Source organism: Aegilops tauschii, chromosome 3 (assembly GCF_002575655.3).
Source record: "Aegilops tauschii subsp. strangulata cultivar AL8/78 chromosome 3, Aet v6.0, whole genome shotgun sequence".
Classification (NCBI taxonomy): domain Eukaryota; kingdom Viridiplantae; phylum Streptophyta; class Magnoliopsida; order Poales; family Poaceae; genus Aegilops; species Aegilops tauschii.
The window spans coordinates 237,345,175-237,352,551 of record NC_053037.3 but is presented as its reverse complement, the minus strand read 5'-3'; positions in this window follow the sequence as shown (position 1 = coordinate 237,352,551).

The window sequence follows — 7,377 nt, the reverse complement described above, 5'->3', positions numbered from 1 at the left end:
CACTAACAATGCAGCTGAATATGAGGCCTTACTACATGGTCTTCAAATGGTTAAGGAGATGAATTTAAGCTAGGTTAAGTGCTTTGGTGACTCGGACCTGGTAGCTCAACAAGTGTCTGGTACTTGGGATTCCAAGGATCCGCTCATGGCAGCGTGTCGACGAAAGGTGGATATTGTTGCTGGTCACTTCAAGGGTTATCAGGTTGACCATGTGGACTGGCGAAAGAACGAAGCGGCGGACGCTTTAAGCCGTTTGGGTTCCCAACGTAAACCGGTGCCGCCCAATGTTTTTCTGGATGTCTTGCATAATCCGTCGGTCAAGCTACCTACAGAGGAGGATTGGGCTATTCTTGACCCGGAGGCTTAGTTGGTGGCGGCTCTTCATGTTATCCCAGATTGGACAGTCCCATATTTGGCGTATATGAACCGGGGCGAGTTACCTAAGGATGAAACTATGGCCAGATAGTCCGGCGATCAAAGTCAATGGCCATTGTCAACGGAGAATTGCATCATTGCAGTGTAATAGGGGCGTTTCAGCGTTGCGTATCTCCTGAAGAAGGCTGTGAGATTTTGCATGAGATCCACGAAGGAGATTGTGGTCACCATGCCGGTTCAAAATCCCTGGTAGTCAAGGCTTTTCGTCACGGCTTCTATTGGCTGACGGCTCATGCTGATGCTGAAGACTTGGTCAAAAAGTGTGATGGTTGTCAGAAGTTTTCCCGCCGCGCACATGTTCCGGCTCAGGAATTGCGGATGATTCCAATCACTTGGCCGTTTGCATCTTGGGGACTGGATATGGTTGGACCCTTTAAGAGGTCCAAGGATAAGAAGACCCACCTTTTGGTGGCGGTTGATAAGTTCACTAAGTGGGTGGAGGCAGAGCCAGTTAGTGAGTGTGATGCGGCCACGGCGGTTCAATTCATCAAGAAGGTGATTTTCCGTTTTGGTTTTCCACATAGCATCATAACTGATAATGGTACTAATCTGTCCAAGGGTGCTATGAAAGAATTTTGTCAACGTGAGCACATCCGGCTTGACGTATCATCAGTGGCTCACCCCCAATCTAACGGTCAAGCAGAGAGAGCCAATCAAGAGATCCTGAGAGGCATCAAGCCCCAGCTTATGTTTCCTTTACAGAGGACGCCGGGTTGTTGGGTGGAGGAGTTACCTTCTGTGTTATGGAGTATCAATACCACACCTAATAGGTCTACGGGTTACACACCTTTTTTCATGGTTTACGGAGCAGAGGCGGTTCTCCCTAGTGACATCCGTCATGACTCACCTCGTGTGGCGGCTTATGTTGAAGCTGACAATGAGAAGGCACGTCAGGAAGCACTTGACCTGTTAGATGAGGAGCGTGATATTGCAGCGGCTCGTTCGGCGATTTACCAGCAAGATCTGCGTTGTTATCACAGCCGCCGGGTTAAAACCAGAACTTTTCAAGAAGGCGATCTGGTGCTCCAACTCATCCAAGATCACATTGATATGCACAAATTATCCCCGCCTTGGGAAGGACCCTTTGTGGTCAGCAAGAATCTGCACAACAGGTCATACTACCTTATCGATGTTCGAGAGCACAAAGACTCACGTAAATCGGAGGAGGAGACCCACCGACCGTGGAATATCGCTCATCTTCGGCCTTACTGCACCTGAGCCATAGGCTCCTCTTATGTACATATTCTTGACAATGTATATATTATGATCAATATAATAAACCGGCATCCCTGCTAAAGCGGGGCCTCTGCCGTTCTCCCTTAAAAGTTTTTGGTTACATGGGGGCTTCTGTTTATAAAGCGGAGTTCTGATTACCCATTGATCCGGCTTATAGGCCACACATAAAAAAACTTGGGGGCTTGATACCCAAAGTCAAAAGGGTCCAAAGAGAGTCTGTTGCAAAGCACAACTCAAACATAGGCGCCCATTGAGCACAACTCAAAATATTGCTTGGGGGCTCTTTGTTCTAAAAGAACATAGAGTCTATAACCTTGTAATAGGCTATAAAAGCCAGGCTTCGAAGCCAGGTGTATTCACCTAAAACCCCAGGTTATCCTGCCTTTTTAAGTAAGTCACTCCGCCCAGGTAATCCTGGTAAGACTCGTCGAACGTTTGACAAGTCAATCTTATACAGACCCTGAACATGTCTTAGTTAAAATTACGATTGGTTAATGTGAGGTCCATCTTATAAGGTTTGTAAAATGGTTTAACTCAGTGGCCTGGCAGCCCATGAAAAGCCTCGTTTTGGGCCTGGCAGCCCATGAAAAGCCTCGCTTCTTGCATGTTCTCTTTTGCAATCTTTCTTTTTGAGGTTTATTTTGATGAAGATTATAATAATCCGGTGTTTATTGACCCGGCTTGGCTTTCGACTATAAGTTGCCAGCATACGATCAGCTACAATCTGGTGTTTATTGACCTGGTTTGGTTTTCGACTACAAGTCGCCAGTATGATATAAGGATAATCCGGTGCTTATTAAATCCGGTCCGATTTTGTTATAAACCGGCAAACATAGGAGGAGTTATCAGTACTCAGGGTTTGGGTTATCACCCTTACTACAATAAGTTGATAAACCAACGACGTGATTCAATATCACAGGTATGATATATGTCATATTTGAGTATTCTTAAGTACAGCCTTGGTTATAAACCCTGGCTTTATGTTGGGCATTATGACCCGTCTGGCGGTAAACCGCCAGGACACTTTCAACTTGTTGTATGCAGGAACAGATTGAATAAGCTGCTAAGGATCATAAGCAGACATAGCATATCTTAATCATGGCGGGTTAACAGTGTCATGCAAAGTGAATATGCACGATGGCATAGCAGACCAAGTGTTTAAACTAGCCTATTACAAGGCGCTTTGATGCCCAAAAGGATAATTGTTTTCCACAATGTTGCAGTATGCAGAAGCTAAACCGGCCTCCGGTTCATGAATCCTCGCCGGGCTGACTTGAAGGTTGTGGATCATCCTGCGCCGGTTCATCCTCCTCCTCTCCACCGAGTGGCTGGAAGTCAATGGTTTCCCAGTTGATCCCAGTTAAGGCCTTGAATACATCTTCATCACTTATAAGTGTGGAAGGTTCAACATCAGGGGCGTAAGTGTCTTAGGGATTGGAGGAATAAGCGTTGGAGCATCATTGGTTGGCAGGTTAACTCTCTTATTGTCAGCGTCATAAATCGACTAATAATGAGAAAGATCGGTCTCTTCGGCCAGCTTGCTAGCCAAGGGGCGCATTTCCTTCGTCAAAGCTCGGAGGTCATCATTATCAAAATCTGATCCGTTCTCTTTTAAGCTTGGATAGCCATTACCCACATCAGCTGGATCAAGATCAGGTACCCACGCTTTGGCCTGAGTTAGTGCTGTCAGAGCACCTGCCCTTGCAGCTGATCTTTTTAGCTCTTCAAACCGGGCAGGCATCATTGACAATCTTTCTAGTGTTTCCTTGATCAAAGTCGGGGGCGGCTTATTGTGGGAGGCCGTGCAGATGATCTGTTGTGCACCGGTATATAGTTGCTCTATAAGAGTATAGGCAGCCTTCAATTTATTCCGCATGTCTGAGCCAAGGTGAGCGATGCGAGATCCTGCATCATACACAATGATCAGTAAACCGGCAGTTTTGTGGATATTACATGCTAAAAGGTTATGAAGAGGTTTTTTTACCAAAAAACGGTAGAATTCATGGCATCTATTTGCCGTTTCAAGCCAGTCAGCTCTTCTGTTATTGGATTAAGGGCCGCTTCAGCGTCCTCGGCCCTCTTCAGCAGAGCTGCCTTTTCTGTGTCCCAGCCCGCACGCTCGTTCTTGAAATTCTCCTTCAATTTTTCCATGGCTGCTAAAGCGCCAGTGAGTTCTTCTTTCGCTTTGGACGTCTCTGATTGTTGGGACTTAATATTTTCTTGAAGGTCTGCGATTTGGGATTCTTTCTTGCTAAGATCAGCCTGCAAGCAACGTGCAATTTATGAGTTGGCAGTATATATTTGAAGTACCAAGCACATAACAAGTTATACACTTGGCACTTGGGGGCTAATGCCTATTTGCTCGTTATCAAATTTTTTTCATAAGTCCCAAGCTCAATACAAGTATTATTCTTGGCACTTGGGGGCTAATGCATATTTTCTCAAGTTAACACTATGGATTGTCTTCTTCAATCAGCTTGGTGGTCAATTGGTTTACAAAAATATTCAACAAGAGTTGGCAGCTTATAGGCTAAAGTCCCGGTTCATCTTGAAAAGATAAACCGGCCCTTGGGGGCTATGCAGGCAAGGTTGAAGTATTACACAGTCCCGGATTATATGGATATGATAAACCAGCCCTTGGGGGCTACTGGAGTTGATATTATAAATTGGATATAAAGGAAGAATAGTTATGCAGAGTTAACAGCAATTACCTCATATCGCTCCTTCATCATGTTCACTAAGCCGGCTTCATAGTCGCGGCTTGTGTACAGGCGATTCAAAAACCCAGAATGAATGTCTTGGGCATTGAGGTGGGCATAGTTTGACAAATCTGTTTTCCAATTGCCCTTGTCTATAGTAGAAAGTTCTTCCTTGGCACTATGCTTTGCTAAAGCGATAGGATTGCCAGGGGTGGTGTGGCCAACGCCGGTAACTACAACATCATCCGTGTTGTCATCAGCAGCTTTGAGTGGACTTGTCGGTTTATCAGCAGCTCTAACTGGGCTTGTCGGTTTATCAGCATGGCCCGTTGGATCAACTTCCACTTGTTCAACAAAAAGGTCATGATCTTGTGGTGGCGGATGCATTTGTTTCCTCCGGTTCAGTGGTCGTATTGTCATCAGCCGGTTTATTCAACTTGGCCTTTTTGCTGGGTCTAGGCTTGGCACTGAGAGGAACAAACATAAAGGTTGGTACAGTGGGCAAACATAAGGTGTTAAGGGTAAATTTAAAGCATAACTCACCTAGGAACCGTCTTGAGGGTTGGAAGTTGCATTTCTGTTGATTTGCCAGAAGAGGAATGGGAAGTTCCCTAATAATTTGAATGAGACGGAGTAAGAGGTTGCCGGAAATAATCCGCATAGGATAACGTGGGTCAGAATTATAAGAGACCTCTGGGCGATGTTTACGAACTGGCGTGTTCGGTAAACCGGGAGAAGTTACCACATGGCCGCTGTGCTGAGTTGTGCGGCGAGCTTCGTGTTGCTGTTTCTTCAAAAGAAAATTTGGATCCATGTAAGCTAGAGGGTGAGAAATCTTACTTTCCGTTTTGCTTGACGGGTTTGCGGAGTTGGCAGAGGTTTTGAGCCGGAGGAAAGAATAATTACCTCTACATCACCACCTTGGCTAGCCTCCGCGTCCTCCTGATAATAATCATTATCAATAAGATGTATGAAGAAGGAACCAAGTGAATCAAGTTCTACCTCTGACTCGTGATTTTCATCGTCATCCTCAATGTTTAAATCGGTGGAGTCGGCGGTTTTCTTTTTGGCAGGCTTCTTGGTGACCTTAGTCTTGACACGAGGGGTTTTCGCCGGTTTATCATGTGGCTTCTTCTTCCAGAACGGATCATCACCCTATCAAAGATTGACAAAAGTTATAAGGGAATGTTAAAAAGGGTCGGATTAAAATAAGAGTTACGCAATTCTTACAGCTGGTGGTTTGTTGGAAACGCAGAAAGGATTAATCCCTGTTTCACTACATTCGGCCACCGGTTCATCCAGCATCTTCTTAACAGCTTCAGTAATTTCAGCATCAGATAGCTGGATATCAATATGGCGTTGAGGGTCTTTTAAGTCCCCTGTGTATTCACACATTAAACCGGGGCGATGGCTTAGAGGCAAGATACTCCAAGAAAGCCAACAACGGACAAAGTCGACGCCTGTTAAACCGTTTGCCACAAAGGCTCGGAGCTTCGAAAGTTGTGGTGCATACTTGGCTCGTTCCTTTGCGCTTAGTCGTTGGGGGAATGGATGTGTACTGGTAAGCCGGTGAGCGCGATAACCCGGCAGAGGATTTTCTTCAGCTAGAGATGTATCTCGGCAATAGAACCAAGTCTAATTCCAATCTTTGGGGTGACTATGATGCTTGGTGTGAGGGAAACTGACATCTTTCCTCTTCTGAATTGAAACCCCGCCAAGTTCAATGTTGGGCCCATCTGTAAATTCAGTACGATGGTTCAAATAGAAGAAGTCTCTGAACAGTTCAACTCTGGGTTCTTCCTGCAGATAAGCCTCACAAAACACTTGAAAATTACAAATATTGGACACGGAGTTAGGTCCAATATCTTGAGGGTGGAGTTGGAAGCTAGCAAGCACATCACGGAAATTTTTTGATCCGGGAGGGCTAAACCCTCGACCCAGATGATCAACGAACACAATCACTTCTCCATCCTTGGGCTCAGGAGGATTTTCTGGACCAGGGGCTCTCCAGTGGATGACTTCCTTTTTTGCTAAAGCGCCGGTGGCGACGACCCGTTCAGTTGTTCTTCAGTAACCCGGGAAGGAACCCAGTTGCAAGCGTAAAAGGACTTGGCCATTTATTCGACAACCTGAAGGAAGGTTTGTGCCGGTTTAAGGTTCATGATTGGCAAGCATAAAGTGTTGCAGGTTAAGAGACAGAAAGTGCTAAAGCATGCAAAATTGCTAAACCGGAGGATGATGTTATCAGAATTATAACGACAAGCGATTGGCGGTTTAAGAGGGGACTAATGGTACCTGGCGGGTTATCATTTTCTAAAGTTAAACCGCCTACATTGATATTGAAGGTACATATCTGAAATAACTAAGTAGTAGAAAAACAGGTTTCACAAGTTGGCATTATAATTTGGATCTGCCATATGTCAGAAAATGAAAGTATATTCAGACCTAAATATTGGTACCGAAGCAGTTGATAAAGGTTCAGATTGGAGTTTCTGCTTAAACGAGATGCATCAATGAAAAAAGAAGGATTATGGTCGTCGCTATACAGGTTGAATATTGAGGTTTGAATCAAAGGACTGCTGTGCAGTGACGAACACTGATGAATGCTCAAACCCTAAAGACAGATCTATGGTGGAAGAAAGGGTGGCTTACTGATGCTGAGGGAACAGCGGAGAGACGCCACGTTTTTCTGGTGCGTTTAGGGTGATGCAGCGGCCGGAGGTGAAGTCGAAGACGAGGCTTGACGGCGGCGGCTGAGCTCGAAGCGCCGGGGCGGCGCGAGGAAGACGACGAGGCAAAGAGGCACGAGGGGGGGAGTGAAAATGACCCCCGGCCCTATTTACAAGGTGAATGGATAAGTGGCAGACGCGGGAATCGAGGAGGTCGAAAAACGGATCTGTAGATATACAGACGCCTCGATTTTCGGAGATTCATTAAAGGAGAAGTATTAAAAGATTTGGGTTCTATATAAAGTTTATGCAGATGACGTCATGGCGGAGTATCGTGA